This window comes from Erinaceus europaeus, chromosome 8 (assembly GCF_950295315.1).
Source record: "Erinaceus europaeus chromosome 8, mEriEur2.1, whole genome shotgun sequence".
Classification (NCBI taxonomy): Eukaryota; Metazoa; Chordata; class Mammalia; order Eulipotyphla; family Erinaceidae; genus Erinaceus; species Erinaceus europaeus.
Genome location: NC_080169.1, coordinates 117,658,896 through 117,675,851, shown reverse-complemented (window position 1 = coordinate 117,675,851; position 16,956 = coordinate 117,658,896). Strand labels below are relative to the sequence as shown.

Sequence of the window (16,956 nt, the reverse complement as noted above, 5' to 3'; positions counted from 1 at the left end):
TTTCATATGCCTTAAAAACTACCATGGTGTTAAATTTTGTTGCAGAAAAGTTTAGACTACAATTGCTTAAACAAGATATTTACAGATAAAACTATAGACTAACCTAAGAGATCAGAACACTTAAATAAAGCTGGAGAAGAGATATTGTTGCAGTCATGAGACAAATTTGGCCGAGTTCAGTAGGAAGCAGAGTTTCTCAGGAGTATGATAATAAGGAATTTTTATTTTGTCAGAAGGCATTTATTCTCATAAAAACAGTTGTCAGGACAGCTGTTAACAGCATTGGCAACACCAATAAAATTAGAATGCACTTCTCCCTAGTGTCTGGATGCTGAGAAATCTGCATACCTGAGTGGAACTCAGAAAACAAATGCAGTAAATGGTGTAGCCCCTTTGGAAAAATATATGGAGAGTTCCTTAGCCAATAAAAAATGGAATTCCAGCAATACCACTCTTCAGCATTTATCCAAAGCACATACAAGCACTAATTCATAGGGACACATGTACCCTTATGTTCATAGCTACATTACTCACAATAGCCAAAGAGTGGAAGTAGCCTAAATGTCCATTGACAGATGACTGGCTAAAGAAGTTATAGAAGATACACTCCATGGAATACTACTCTATAATAAAAAAGTGTGAAGTGGAGATAATTATGATTAGCAAAATATGTAAAGAGACAAAAGACAACTATTAGATGGTTTTGAATATAGAGAATATATAGGAATATAGAGACCTGAAACACATGAACTTGCAAAATAAGAAAAAGAAGAAGCAGGCAGAGGAGGGGGAGAGGAAGAAGGGAAAATAGAAGGAGGATAAGAAGGAGGACAGCAGAAGAAGAAGCAGGAGGAGGAAGAGAAGAAGCAGGAGAAAAAAAGGAGGAGGAGAAGAAGGGTGAGGAGGAGAAGGAAGAGGGGGAGAAGAAACAAACAAATTCCAAGACTTTGGGAGATCCATGATGGTTATCTTTGGAATATAGTAGGGTGGGGTCACAGGACTTTGATAGTGGTAGAATTATACCCTGTAATCGTAAAATATTATAATCAGCTATTAATCACAAATTAAAAGTGACCAAAATGGGAGGTAGGTGGTGGTACACCCTATTGAGCACACACAGTATTCTCTGCAAGAACCTAGATTCTGGCAGAATCTTCACAACCAGTGAAGAAGTTCTGCCTCTCTATTTCTCCTCCCCTCTCACTCTCTGTCCTGTCAAGTAAAAAAAGGATGAAAAACAGCCAGAAATAATTCAATAATTTACTGCTAATTGTCTGTGATAACTAGGCATTGGGCATGAAGAATTAATGAATGGACTGTGTTCTACTGGCTGGTTTATATTGTTTACACACTGCCTATTCCTTGTAAATAGCAGAAGGAAGTTACTAGACTTTAGTAGGATAGAGCTATGACAGAAAGAAGCAAACTTTTGGAAGGTTATAGAACAGGAAGAGAATCCATCACCAGACCCATAAAAACAGACAGCATGACAGAAATCAAAGTAAATCAGGATAAACAAGATGTCCTCATTTTTTTCCTAGTTTACTTACTTACTTACTTTTTTTTTTTTTTTTACCACAGCATTGTTCAGCTTTGGTCTATGGTGGTCCTGGAGAATTTGAATTTGGGAAATTTGTTTCCCCAGGCATGAAAATCTTTTTGCATCACCATTATACTACCTCCCTCAGTTTATTTGATGGTCCAGGGTATTTTTTTAAAATTTGTATTTATTTACTAGATTTTGATAAAACTGATAGAACGTGGGAGGGGAGGGGTAGATAAAGAGGGAGAGAGATAGTGAGACACAAACCTACACACCTGCTTTACTGTCTGAGGTAACCTGCCAGGGGTTCGAACCAGGATCCTTGAGTGAGTCCTTGCAATCAGAACTATGTGAGCTTAAACCAGTGCACTACCACCTGGTCCCACATCAGGAATTGTTTGAAGTAACAAATGTTGGGCCAGGTGGTTGAGCAACTGGTTGAGCACATATTACAATACAATGAGGACCTGACCTAGCCCCCTGTCCCTACTTTCAGGAGAAGGCTTTGCAAGTGGTAAAGCAGTGCTGCAGGTGTCTTCTTGATTCTTTCCCTCTATAGAACACCATTCCCTCTCAATTTCTTGCTGTCTCTATCCTACAAATAAATGAATATTGTAAAAAATGTTTGTGGTACAATTATGTATCTATGTAATTTCCTTATCACAAATTTTCTTCACTGAAAAAAACAATCCAGCCTAATCTCATTCCAGCAGAGGAGGTTAAGTAGGTCAAGAAAACCTGCATCATTTTATCCTGCTTTCACTCTCCTGTTTAGTTTTAATTTTATTTACTTATATATTTTCCCTTTTGTTGACCTTGTTGTTTTATCATTTTTGTGGTTATTTTTATTGTTTTTATTGATGTAGTTGTTGTTGGATAGGACAGAGAGAAATCAAGAGAGGAGGGAAAGGCAAAGAGGAGAAGGGTAGACACCTGCAGACCTGCTTCACTGCTTGTGAGGCAACCTCTCTACAGGTTGGGAGCCCGGGGCTCAAACTGGGATCCTTACACTGACCCTTGTGCTTCTCACCAGGTGAACTTAACCCTCTGCACTACCACATGACATCCTTAGTTTTAATTTTTGATAAGAGTGTTTGAGGTATAATTGCTTTACAGCAAAGGGCATATATTCAAATCATCAGTCTTAATGAATTTGCCATATGCATTCCCACCGATAAACATAAATAACAGTTCCTTGTTGTTAAAGTTTCGGAGGTTCCAGCTGGCCAGGCTAGCTTCGCGGCGGCAGACAGAGACAACCAGAGACACACGGCTGGACTGGGAAGCCGTATATCTTTATTCACGAGTGGGCAAACATGTGCTCTCCTGTCTTTCTCCTCTGGTTACAGAGAGAGACCTTTAAACTAACCACCACACAGAACTCTCCTGCATCCTTCTCCTCACGCGGCAGCACCAAGAACTCTGGGACTCTGTAGGGGTTCCCTTGGGGCGGGGACAAGCGGGCCCACGAAACTAGCAGGGGCCAAACCAATTTTTCTGGTGGGGGGAGAGCTAGACCAAGCCAATGTAAAGCATACAACAGTTCCTCCCCATCTCCAAAGTTTCTCTTGCTTCTTTTGTTGCTGTGACATTCTCACATGGTAACAGCCTGTCAGACCTTTGGGTGGTGAGACCTCTTCCCAGGCACAAACTTCTGGCTTACCTGCTCTGTTGCACACCAGATGTGGGGGCCCAGAAGGAAAGTTCCAGGGAATTAGGAGTGAGCAGACTGGATCTTTCCCTGTGTAAGTAGCAAGAGACATTACCAGAAATCACCAGGGGAATGTTTCTTGAACAGTCTGTTTATTGAACAGCAAAGTAGGGCTTATAAGGGGTTGTAGGAGGAAGTAAGTTATCCATTCCATATGTGGTTTTGGAGGAGAGGGACAAAGAGAAATAGGGATTTGAGAAAAGGTCAGAGCATCCCTGGTAAATGTTGAACAATGGGTTTAGTTGATCAAAGGAATGAAGGAAGTAGGGTTATCAATAACTAGCAGGCAGAGAGGAGCCTTAAGAGAGGAGACAGATCATGTAGGATTAGAAGGTCCAGAGTGGGTTGAGGAATAAAAAGGATGTTCTTGGTTATAGTTTGACAGAGCAGAACAATGATGTGTGAGCCATGTATGATCAAAGAAGATGGACTTCTATTAACTTCTGAGTAAATGAAACAACTGGTTTCAGAACAATGAAATGGGTTGCATGCAGAATTCTTTCTGAAGCAGGGAGGCTTACAGAGGAGACATGTCCTGGTGGTCGTTTTCTCTCCATGCTCAATCTCAAGTAGAGAGAGACTAATAGGAAAGGTCGTGCCATCAAGACTCCCACTATTCAATGGGAGGATCCAAACCATGCTCAACCATATCCTCACAATTTCCCTACAATAGCATTCAAATTAAAGCCATGAACATATCAAAACATATGCCCTATGAGGTGAACTGTCTTTTGAACCTAAGTAAATATTTTCAAACATATAATAAGACAAAGATCATGTTAAAATCTCAAGTTGTCAGCTATATTCAGAAGGTCCTGTGCTGGACTGAGAACAGGGATCCAAATGGATTTCCAGGGATTTCATTTGAGCAGATGCTTTTTCATATGAATACTTCACAGCTGAAATTCACTTACTTGTCAAACAAAACTTGTAGCAGATTAGAAGTTTACTATACTTGATAACTCCATTATAATTGGAAGTCCTTTCTAGTATGATTTTTTTGTTTTATTTTATTATTTTTAATCATTTTTAAAATAAATAAATGGTTTTTAAATTTTATTTTTTTTAATATTTTTTATTTAAGAAAGGAAACAATAACAAAACTATAGAGTAAGAGGGGTACAATTCCGCACAATTCCCCTAACCTGATCTCCATATCCCATCGCCTCCCCTGATAGCCTTCCCATTCTCTATCTCTCTGGGAGTATGGATCCAGGGTCATTGTGCAGAGGGTGGAAGGTCTGGATTCTGTAATTGCTTCCCCGCTGAACATGGGCACTGATTGGTCGATCCATACTCCCAGTCTGCCTCTCTCTTTCCCTAGTAGAGTGGGGCTCTGAGGAAGTGGAGCTCCAGTACACGTTCATGGGGTCATCTGTCTAGGGAAGTCTGGTCAGCATCTTGCTAGCATCCAGAACCTGGTGGCTTAAAAGATAGTTAACATACAAAGCCAAACAAATTGTTGAACAATCATGGACCTAAAGAGTGGAATAGTGCAGATGAAGTGTTGGGGGTATTCCCTGCATGCTCTTGTGTACTTCTGCTTTCAGGTATATATTTTTCCCCTAGTTTATGGGCATGTGTGAACCTATGCTCTATCTCAGGGGACCTGGACTATATCTAGGTTTAGGGACTTTATTGGGGAGTGGAACACCTGGAACTGAATTAGAGAATACTATGAAAGGAAAGGTCTCACCCAAGTGATGAAGCTGAAGGGTTGTCATTCCACACCTGAAGTCTCTGGACAAAGTCTGAAGTGAAGCATGCTGGGGTGGCACTCATTGCATTGATTAGGTTGCGATCCGCAGATGCAATATTATTTTATTTGAATTGAGAGCCAGATGATTATCTCAATAGATGCAGAGAAAGCCTTTCTAGTATGATTTTAAGGTTGTTTAAACAGTTTAAACTCAATAAAATGTGGAAAGGTAAACAGAAGAACCATGGTTAAAAGCCTTAGGCAGGAGAATCATTAACATAATCATTGCACTATCTTCCCAGCCCGTATAACTCATACAGTTTTCAGGATTAAACGTTTCAGATTTATGCCAAGATGTAAAAAAAAAAAAATCAAAGGAGGAAAAAACAATTTTTGGATTGTTTCTGGATGTCTCTAGAAATCATGGCTGCATCCAGTATTTTCTTTTTCTTAAGTCAATGTCATACAAAAATTCAGTCATTCTTATGAAACTCAACTGAAAGCAGACAGCAAACTTAAGATATTCAGAGAGAACAGAGAGAAAAGCAGTAGGCAGTTTTTGCTTCTTTCACCTTTAACCAGATTATCCAGATCTCACCATGTAGCATCATGAGTCCCCGGAGGGCATCCTAGTCCAAAAAGCTCCTTGAAATTCCATTTAGGATGCTCCTGACCGTTCCTGCAGTATTGCAGGCATCTATTTTTAAAAGCGTCTTCCCATGGAAGAAAGAATCCAATCAGGAGAGTAGAACTAACCACGTGTCTCCATTCTTGGGGACTGCCAGGGTACTGGAGAATGCTCCTCAAATTAGAGTAGTCCTTCTCAGCGGGAAACATGAGAGAAGAAGTCCAGAAAGTCCCAGGGGGAAATCTCTGTGCATATCCCAAGCTCTACAATCATAAAGAACCAAATTGTGGCCCAGAGCAAAATGTAGTCCTTCTCCTTGGGAAACATGGGAGAGGGAATCCAGAAAGTCCAAGGAGAAATCTCCATGCATCTTCCAAGCTCTATGATCACAGTCATAAGAAACCAAAGTTTCCAGTCAGGGAACCAAAGTGTGGCCCAGAGCAAAATGTTCCAGAGACAGAGAAACTGTCTCTTGGTGAAACAATAGAGGCTTTGGAAAACCTCTTCATAAGTAGAAAGGCAGGCCATGGCAGCTTTACTTATCTGGTCTTCTTTGGACTGCTGCATGTGTGTGGATCTGAGATTCAGGTCCCTGTTTCAGGGTGCCAGTCCTGTCATTGAAATAGGTTGGTAGGAGTCTGTAATGTTATACAGTTAAAAAATACCATAAGGAAATTTAGATGTCAGGTTTTTATGCAAAGTACTAAGTTTGAAATGGGACCATATGCACTAGCTGCATCAGAAGTGAAGCTCATTCTAGGAAAAGGAAACTGGCAAAAGGATGGGAGATGGAGATCCCAGTAGAGTACACATCTTACCATAAGCAAGGACCTGGGATCAAGTCCCTGCTCTCCATCTGCAGTGGGGAAGTTTTATAAGTGGTGAAGCAGTGCTTAAGTTATCTGTCTTTCACGCCCCTTTCTATCTCTTCCCTCTCAATATATCTCTGTCTCTGTCAACAAAAGAAAAAAGAGAAGAGAGGAGAGATGAGGAGAAGAGAGAAGGAAGGGATTTGGTGGTGACTCACCTGGTTGAGCATACATGTTACAATGTGCAAGGACACGGGCTTGTGTCCCCAGTCCCCATCTACAGGGAGAAAACTTTGCAAGTGGTTAAGTTGTGTTGCAGATGTCTCTCTATCTCTCTCCCTCTCTATCTCCCTACTCCTCTCTCAATTTCTGACTGTCTCTATCCAATAAATAAAGACAATTGAAAAATTTTTAAAAAAGAGGAAAGGAAAAACAAAACAGGGACAATAGATTCCTTATGCAAGTACTAAACCTCAGTGATAACCCCAATGGCAATAAAAGTAAAATAAAAATAAAACCTAAAGTGGGCAAAATGAACAAATATCAGTCCCAGAAAATGAATCTTAATACCGTAGGTCTAGGTGACTGCACAGAAATCTGGTAAATACATAGAACAATTTGGTGGCATTCAGTTGCCTCCAGAGATTAATGAGATACATTTTCCTAGATAATCACGATTCTTTGATTTACTTGGATGTGTTGTCATTAGTTTGATTGGAAGTTTAACAGATTGCTGTACAGTTGTTGGTCCCTGGGTATAATTTCCCATCTTGCTATGCAATGTTTCTACAAAACACTGTCTCTCCAAATCCCCCTTTTCTTGCTGATTTCCCTCTCTTCCCTCTCAGGTCTTTTGCTTTGCTGCAGAAACCCAAACTAGTCCAAGTTTTACTTTGAGTTTCCTCTTTCCATTCTTATTTCGTAAGTTCTGTCCATGTGTGAGATCATTCCATACTCATTCTTCTTTTTCTGCCTTATCTCACTTAACCTGTTTCCTTCAAGCTTTATCCAGATGAGGTGAAGAAAGTTGACTTTATCCTGTGTAATAATGGAGTAGTATTCCATTGTCTAAGAGTCTGTTGACATACTTGTTTCACATAAGCTCATAAAGTAATCCTCTGTAAAGGCAGGACTTTGCCACCCACCAGTGGTTTGAAGTGAGAGCAGGAAATGACATCACAGTAGCTAATAAGTTGTCTTTATCTCTAAAAATATAAATGACCATCATAAGTCTCCTCCCTTATTCTTGGGCTTTTAAAAAGTTGTCTTCAGAAGAGTAGAGAACCCCCATCTCAATTAAAAATGAGAATTCAGCCTACAAATATAACATAGGGATTATATCTTGTGCTTTATTAAAAGTATCTATTAAAGGGAGTTGGGCAATAGCACAGTGGGTTAAGCAAGCATGGCACGAAGAGCAAGGACCAGCATAAGTATCTGCAGCGGGGGGAGAACTGGGGCCGTAAAACACATCTGCAGGTGTCTGTCTTCCCTTTCTCTCTTGATTTCTCTCTGTCCTATTATATATATAATAGATAACTAAGCCAAATGAAATTTCAAATGAGTAAATAAATATAACCAGACCGTCCTTTGGGAAGTGTGAAAACAGCAGTTATTGGAGGTCCGAGGGAAGGAGAACCAAGAATATAGCCAGTAGTTTTGTTGAGCTGTACACAAACATTAGTGAGAAACTACACCCATGGGGTCTTAGAATTCTGGAAACTAGGCCTCAGCCCAACATGGCGATGCACAACAAGGCAGCACCGCTGCAGTTCCCGGACACCCGGCAGGAGCTGGCAGAGCTCGTGAAGCACAAGCGGGAGCTGGCGGAAGCACTGGCCAAATTGGAGAGACAGGTCTATGCTTTTGAAGGAAGCTATCTGGAAGACACTCAGATGTATGGCAATATTATCCGAGGCTGGGACCGGTATCTGACCAACCAAAAAAACTCCAATAGCAAAAACGATCGAAGGAACCGGAAATTTAAGGAAGCTGAGCGCCTCTTCAGTAAATCCTCAGTTACTTCAGCAGCTGCAGTAAGTGCATTGGCGGGAGTTCAGGACCAGCTCATTGAAAAAAAGAGAGCCAGGAAGTGGGACAGAAAGTGATACTTCTCCAGACTTCCACAATCAGGAAAATGAGGCCAGCCAAGAGGACCCTGAGGATCTGGATGGATCTGTGCAAGGAGTGAAACCTCAGAAGGCTGCTTCTTCTACTTCCTCAGGGAGTCATCACAGCAGCCATAAAAAACGAAAGAATAAAACCGACACAGGATCCATCTGAAGTTAAACAAAAAACCAAGAGCTGATTATTAGAAGACTCCATAGTGCAGAAGCTTCCAGACTATAGAGCTCTGCTTCCCTCCTCTGACCTCACACCACAAAGATAAAACATCCCTCACCTGAATGCGTGGCCATCCACTTCTGCTTTCCCAGACCCAGTGCCTGTGATTGAGTAGTTTGTTTTGAAATGTGGTGACAAACAAGTTATTTCCATAGGACAATATCAGATCATTTACTTTGTGTCATTTTTAGTAACAGAACTGCAGGAAGACCAGGACATGGTTGTAATCCAGCAAGTTGCTAACTGTGCATTTCTCCCTTCTTGAAATGAATGTCTCTCTCCTCACTAATTGGCGGGCACCACCTCCATTTGTGATACCCATTGAGAAATGTTCTCTGGTTTTGTTTTAAGCTGAAAGTGGAGCACAGGTCACATTTCAGAGGGAGGCTGTAAATATTTGACATTTTCTTATTTTGTGTTTCATTATTTTTCTATTGTTGTTTTTACCACCTGTCTTCTTCTTTTGAGATTTTTTTGTAATGCTGTTGTACAACTCAGAACTTCCTGCTGCATATCTGATAATCCATTTTGTGCAGTTGCCAATATTCTTAACTGAAAATAATCTGGTTTATCATAAATAAAATGGGAAATTTGACTTTTTTGCAGGGGGAAGGTAAAGCATGTTTATTTAATAATTACCTATCTTAAATCTTTCTGAGTTGGAAGCAGTTTCATGTTCAGGAAACAGGAAAAGCTGAAAAACAAATTTAAATCAGTACTTTAAAAATAGATATTTTTATTTTTTTGTATAAATAAAGTTTCATAGGCTTTGATGTTTCATGATTTAAAAACTGAGATCGTTTTTTCACCTATTTATTTGTATCATGCCTTGTGGAAATTTATTTTTTCATATTTTCTTTACTGGTATTTGCTTGATTAAGAATTGCTCCGAAAATCACCAAGACATATGAAAAGGCTCAAAATTGCATCCAAAGTTGACATGTATAGAGTTCTGAACTGGAATGAAGGAGAGGGCCAGTGAGAGCTTGCGTGGGCCAGCAGAGCCCCTCGCCGTATAGCAGGTTGACTGGCTAAGGAACTTGCTGAGCAAAGCGAACCAGCCTCTAGAGCAGAAGTGATCTATCCTGGCTCCATAATGGAATCACCTTGGAAGCTTAAAAAATGCTGATGCCTGGCCTCACGCCTCAGAGATTGCTAGGAGTCTAGTCTAGTTACTGGGATTTGCTTTCAAAGACTTCTTGGGATTCTGAAAAGTAGTCAAAGTGGAGCCACTGGCATTAGAAGACTAGGTAGTTTGATTTAAATCCTGTGTTCTGAATCAGTCTAAGGGATAAGATTTGGGGCCTCACCTTTCCTTTGACTTCATTTAATCATTGCCCTTTACTTATGCAGGTATCTTTATTAGTGAAAATATGTTCCACGTGTGATAATATTGGTAGAAATGAATATGGATAATGTCTGTTATCAAAACAAGTCTGCCTTGTCAGATGTGTGAAAGTTTTCACTCTTGTTCTGTAATAAACATCACCCCCCCCCAAAAAAAAAAGAATTCTGGAAACTAATATTAAATTCCTAATGATAAAAAAAGACATCAAAGTTAAATTTTATACATTTCTTACATTTGAAATAAATGTCATTTTACTTTAAGATTTCCTTTTTAAAATTATATTTATAAAATGGAAATATTGACAAGACTATAGAATAAGAGGTGTACATTTCCACACAATGCCCTCCCCAGAACTCCATACCCCATTCCCTCCCTTGATAGCTTCCTTATTCTTTATCCTCTGTGAGTATAGACACAGTGTCATTATGGGGTGCAGAAGGTGGAGTGTCTGGCTTCTTTAACTGCTTCTCTGCTGAACATGGGCATTCACAGGTTGATACATACTCCCAGCCTGTCTCTCTCTCTTTCCCTAGAGGGGCAGAGGTGGGGAGGCGGGATTCCAGGACATATGGTGGGGTAGTCTGACCAGGGATAAGACTTCCTTTTGAGCAAAATCACCCTTCAGTCTTAAAAGGAACCCTGTTTCTGCTACTTAGAATCATTTGAAACCAAAGAAAGACCCAACACTGGCCGCCAGCTATAGACCAATTTCTCTCCTCTCTGTATGTTACAAACTCCTTGAGAGGCTGCTTCTATCACGTATTTCTCATCTTATAGAGAAATTCCTATCACCCGCCCAAGCTGGTTTCCGCCCAGGAAGATCTACCTGCGAACAAGCCCTGGCCCTCTCAACTTACATTGAAAATGGATTCCAGAAGAATTTAAAGACGGGTGCTGTCTTTGTTGATCTCACAGCAGCCTATGACACGGTCTGGCACCATGGTCTCCTAGTCAAGATCTCAAGATGCCTGCCTCCATGCGTGGCCAACACTATATCGTTTCTTCTCCAAAATAGAAGATTCCAGGTGCATCTGGGTGACAAGTCTAGCGGATGGAGACTTGTCTCCAGTGGTCTCCCCCAGGGCTCTGTTCTGGCTCCTACGCTATTTAATATTTACATCAATGACCTCCCAGAAACTTCCTCAAGGAAGTTCATCTACGCCGATGACATCTGCTGTGCAACTCAGGCATCCAAGTTCGACATCCTCGAGGAAACACTCACGAAAGACATGTCTCTGATATCTGATTACTGTAAAAAATGGCGACTAATCCCTAGCACTGCAAAAATGGTATCATCTGTTTTCCATCTACACCACGCCTCGGCCTCGCGTGAGCTTAATGTGCAGCTTGGCGATACGAGAATCCGGCATGAAGCCCAGCCAGTCTATCTTGGCGTTACTCTCGATCGCACTCTGTCATTTCACAAACATCTCATAAAAACTGTAGCAAAGGTGGGCGCGAGGAATCACATCATTGCAAGACTGGCCAGCTCCTCATGGGGAGCAAGCGCTTCCACACTACGATCATCATCTCTGGCATTATGCTATTCCACTGCAGAATACTGTGCCCCAGTATGGTTCCTTAGCCCCCATGTCCACTTGTTCGATTCCAAATTATATTCCTCCATGAGGATAATTTCTGGAACCATCCGTTCCACCCCGGTTCCATGGCTGCCAGTTCTTAGCAACATCGCCCCGCCAGATATTCGTCGGGATGCGGCATCATCTAAGTTCATTTCCCACGTCTACGCTCGGCCAGACCTGCCAATATACGCGGATATCTTCACCCACCCTGTCCAACGCTTGACGTCTCGTCACCCAATCTGGTCCCCTATGCCTACACTGAACTTCTCTGTTCCAGTCTCTTGGAAACAGAGTTGGCAGTCAGCTGAGGTCAAGAACAAACACCTCATCACAGACCCCTGCAAGCGTCAACCTGGCTTTGACCTAGCACGTTATGATTGGGCCCTCCTCAATCGCTATCGAACAGGCCATGGCCGGTGCGCCGCTATGTTCCATCGCTGGGGAGTCAGAGATGACCCGAACTGCCCCTGTGGCTACAGACAGACTATGACCCACATAGTCAACGACTGCCACCTCTCCAGATTCAAAGGAGGTCTCGAAACTTTACATCAGGCTCAACCTGACGCTATTGACTGGCTACGGAAGAAGGGCAAGTGCTAGAAGAAGAAGAAGAATCATTTGAAACCCAATTTGCTTAGCTGATGCATTATCTTATTATAAATTTGCAAATATGAACTTATTTTTATGTGAGAATGTGTAATACAGAACAATGCACTACTCAACTTTGTCATGTCTCTGTGCCAAGGACTGAACTCAATCTCCCAGACATACTAACTACTAATCCTTTGTCTAACTTACTGAGCTATCTATCTCCCTCAACTGATGATGCATTGCCTACTTTACTTTTTTTAATATTTGTTTTTCATGAGAGGGAGACAAGAGCACTGCTCAGCTCTAGCACATTGGTAGTGGCAGCAACTGGATCTCGGGCATAGAGTCTCTCATTCACTACCTCTAGAGCATCAAAGCTACCTCCAGTGAGTGCAGTGGGGACTAGGGTCAAAGATGACTTGCATGCATGGAAGAGCAAAACAGTTTCCAGTTGAGCTGACTGTGCTTATCTGAATACATCATTTAAAATATTTAAACTTCCATTAACATCTCCTGACAATACTAACAAAGACAATCAAATAAAAAGGAGAGAAAAAAAAAAGCCACACAAAACGTAAATCTATTGAAATCAGGGAACAGATATTTTGCTGAAAATAATTAAGGAATGAATATTTGCTTTATTTGACAAAGAACTGTTCATGAATGGCTGGTTCCAACTAAAGAATTCCCCCGTGAAGCAATGTTAGAGAAAAAGAGAGGGGCTGGAGGGTTACACAGCTGGTTGAGCGCACATGTTACAATGTGCCAGGGCCCAGGTTCCAGTGTCTGGTTCCCACCTGCAGGGGGGAAAGCCTTTGCAAGTGGTGAAACAGTGCTGCAGGTGTCTCTCTGTTGTTCTTTCTCTCTATATTCCCTATTCTCTTGACTTCTGGATGTCTCTATCCAATAAATAAACAACATATTTTTTAAAAGAGAGAGAAAAGACAAAAATCAGTGTTTCAAAGATGAACACAACTATACACTTGAGCACACATCAGTAAAAACCGGGATATGAGTCTTCAACGGTTTGCTCATTCTATTGCATTCAATGAATCCAAATGAAACCTCTGTTTTCAAGGTCCCATTGGGATTCATAGAAAGTTAAAAAAAAAAAAAAGACAGTCCGTGTCTTCAAGAAACTTACCATTAATTTGTATATGGCATACTGGCTTTAAAATTATTCATTTAAGAAATACCACAAGAAAATGAGCAAGTATATTTGCTTTATAGTATTCTTTTACATTTAAAACCTTCCGTTGTAATTTACCATAACTGCAGCTGATCTACACTGAATTTATCTAACTGAAGTGAAATTTACTTTATTCAAGAAAGTGAGTGAAAAGGAAGTGAAAGTTTTCTTTGAAAAAAGAAATCTCTTCATCTCCCAGCATAAAACCAAAGTAGTTCTTAAGCTATTGAGTCCTTAGTATATATATCATTAGCATGCAGTCTTTTTGTCTGCTCATATGTAGAAAGTTGGGAAAATGTATTCCAGTAGATTTTACTTTTTGTCACTCTTATAATTTGAACTGGCTATGTCACAGACAGAGATCCACTCTAGTCCAGTATGTGAAGATAAGAACATGATATTTTAATTATAACAAGCATCCAAGATATAGCAGTTAAGAGTCAGATTAGCTAAAGGAAATTACCCTATTTCACTTAAGACACTATCTGCACTGTCAGTGTGCACTACCCAAGTGATGACAGGATTTTAGCGGATAATACTCAGTCTTCTCAAACACTTAACAGGTTGTACAGCAATCTTATTCCTCACTAGAATCTTTACATTTTGCACTCTGGTACTCTTTCTAAACAGTGTGTCAAGAGCTCATTTACCAAGTACATTTTTTTTATTGGGGAATTAATGTTTTACATTCAACAATAAATACAATAGTTTGTACATGCATAACATTCCCCAGTTTCCCATATAACAATACAACTCCCACTAGGTCCTCTGAATCCTTCTTGGACCTGTATTCTCCCCACCCATCCACCCCAGAGTCTTTTACTTTGGTGTGATACGCCAATTCCATTTCAGGTTCTACTTCTGTTTTCTTTTCTGATCTTGTTTTTCAACTTCTGCCTGAGAGTGAGATCATCCCATATTCATCCTTCTGTTTCTGACTACCAAGTGCATTCTATTGTGGATATTGAAGCATTTTGGAATGCAAAGTGATGACTCTTGTTTCAAAATAGGTGGAGTTTATTGAGAGGAAAGGTAACTTAGCAGAGCACATTCTACTTGTCAGAAATCTGTATAAAACTCCAGAATATGCTCTTATTCATTAATAGCATTTAAAACACAGCTTTGCCAAGATGGAGAAAAACAAATACATAAGTGCTACTTAAGGAAACTATACACTGCGAGGTGCATTTATCCAGAATCCGTATGATTTTTCTCTCATGCCTATGACATTGGTCATTAATCTTTGCAAGCAGCCAGATGGAAACCTTAGGTGTCATCCATGCATAGTTTTACATTCACAGACTCTGAGAATCACATTTTAAAGTTCAACATACTAAATCACTGAGCAACTTACCGCTCTGAACGAAGTTTGCTTTGATCCATACCTGTCAAACTACCAGTTATCAGAGATCTTTACCCAGTGACTTTTAGCAGTGTCAGTGATTTTTCAAAGCCAGAAAGCCTCTGAACATACTCTGATTTCAGTCACAAATACCTGGAAGTGCATTCAATGTGCACAGAAATGACGTCTTAAGTGTAATCAGAATTTTCATAAATCAAGATGCAAATTATTCCATGAGGATCAATATTGCTTCTGAATTTAGGTGTTCAGCAGGAGCTGGTTAGTATCCATTAGGACAATCTCAAAGAATTATGTCAATTTCACACAGCTAAATACTGCCAAATCTATCCCACTTTAGGCTAGAGGAACAGTCAACTGTAGAAGACTTTTCTTAAATAGCATATGTAGTTTAAAAATGCCCAGAATATTACCAAAAAATCAACTGAAGATATTCAAAAGACTTATGTGTAAATCTGATTTAAACTCTTTTTGCTAGCCGAGTGAGCTTGAGCTAGGCCCATGCTCCCACAATATTCATCTACAAAATAAGAGGGCTTGCTCTACATAATATGCCAAATTCCTATAAAGTTCAAATGAAAGTATGCATATGAATGTGACATTCAAGCTTTAAATGTTATGCAAGAGATTATCATACCACTGAGCTTTTGCTACTTCACCTTTCAAGTGTCACCTTCCGAGAGCACTTCAGAAGAGATTTTATACTTCACACACCAACTAGGAAGTCTGACTCACTGCCATAAGCTTTGCTCCATTGCTTGCTTGTCTTGCTTTAAAATGCTGCTAGAAGCTGATATTCCCAAACAAGGAAGCTCTAGTGGGAAATCCTACACCATGTCCTCACTCTTCAGTGTCTCACATCACTAATGCAAAGCAGTTGTATCAGCAGCCTCCTGGAGGTAGGAAGAAGCAACTTAACAGAGAGAAGGAGATGACTTTTTAAATTACACTGGATATGGGGGTCGGGCGGTAGCGCACCGGGTTAAGCACATGTGGCACAAAGCGCAAGGCTCCCCACCTGCAAGGGAGTCCCTTCACAGGCGGTGAAGCAGGTCTGCAGGTGTCTATCTTTCTCTCCCCCTCTCTGTCTTCCCCTCCTCTCTCCATTTCTCTCTGTCTTATCTAACAACGAATGACATCAACAACAACAATAATAATCACAATAAGGATACAACAACAAGGGCAACAAAAGGGAGGAAACGGCATCCAGGAACAGTGGATTCATGGTGCAGGCACTGAGTCCCAGGAATAACCCTGGAGGCAAAATAAATAAATAAATAAACAAATAAATTACACTGGAGATTCCAAGGGTAGGTAGCTCAGCAACTGGAATGCACAATCAACCATGAACTCAAGTCTACAGAACTACAGGGTTGAACCATCCAATGTCAGAGGAGACAACTAATGACAGAGCAGAACAATAGTGTCTTTCCCTCCTCCCCTTTCTCTCTCTCCTCTTCTTTCTTATTCTCTCTCTTCCTCTCAAAAATATTCTGGGTCTCTCCGATCTTACATAGAGAAAGATCACATTGGAAACCGTAGAGACTTGGTAATTTCTCAGAAAATATTGTTGCTATACTATCATATTCCCACTTAACTGAATTCTTCTTCTACTTAACCAACCTAGAGTTGTGCAGAGTGAGACCTGCCACTGTCCCTTAGGCTCAGAAGTGTTGGAGTTTATGAGTGGTGTAAAAAAGCAACACAAAAAAAGGTCATTGTTAAGAATTTGCAGAACTCATATAAAAAATCAAGCAGTTTTATGCTCATATAACAGTGAACTCTTTATGGGTAAAAATCACACATTCATCTTTATCTGTAGCATCAAGAATGATGCCTGGTGCACTGTGTTTAAGGAATGATTGATGAGTGAGTGAGTGGAAGAATGATAAATTGTGTGTCATGACTCATAACTTTGCATAAATATCATGTTCTATTACCTATCCCAAATCTCTCTACCTGAATTTTTGTAAACTTGAGGCTATACTTGTAAAGCATAGACAATTAGAATATGCACTGACATATATACATGCGTTTAGAACATGCAATTTGATTTTCCTTATTACAATCATTAGTTAAAATTAATTTTCCTTATGTTAAATAACGTAACTACACAGACATTTTATGAGTGGTCAACTAGTTTGCCTCTACA

At 40.3% G+C, this 16,956-nt stretch overlaps 1 pseudogene; it reads left to right on the top strand.

Moving 5' to 3' along the window:
• Window positions 1–8,127: 8,127 nt before the first annotated feature.
• Window positions 8,128–9,524, top strand: LOC103112847 (chromatin modification-related protein MEAF6-like; annotated as a pseudogene).
• The last annotated feature ends 7,432 nt before the right edge of the window (window positions 9,525–16,956 follow it).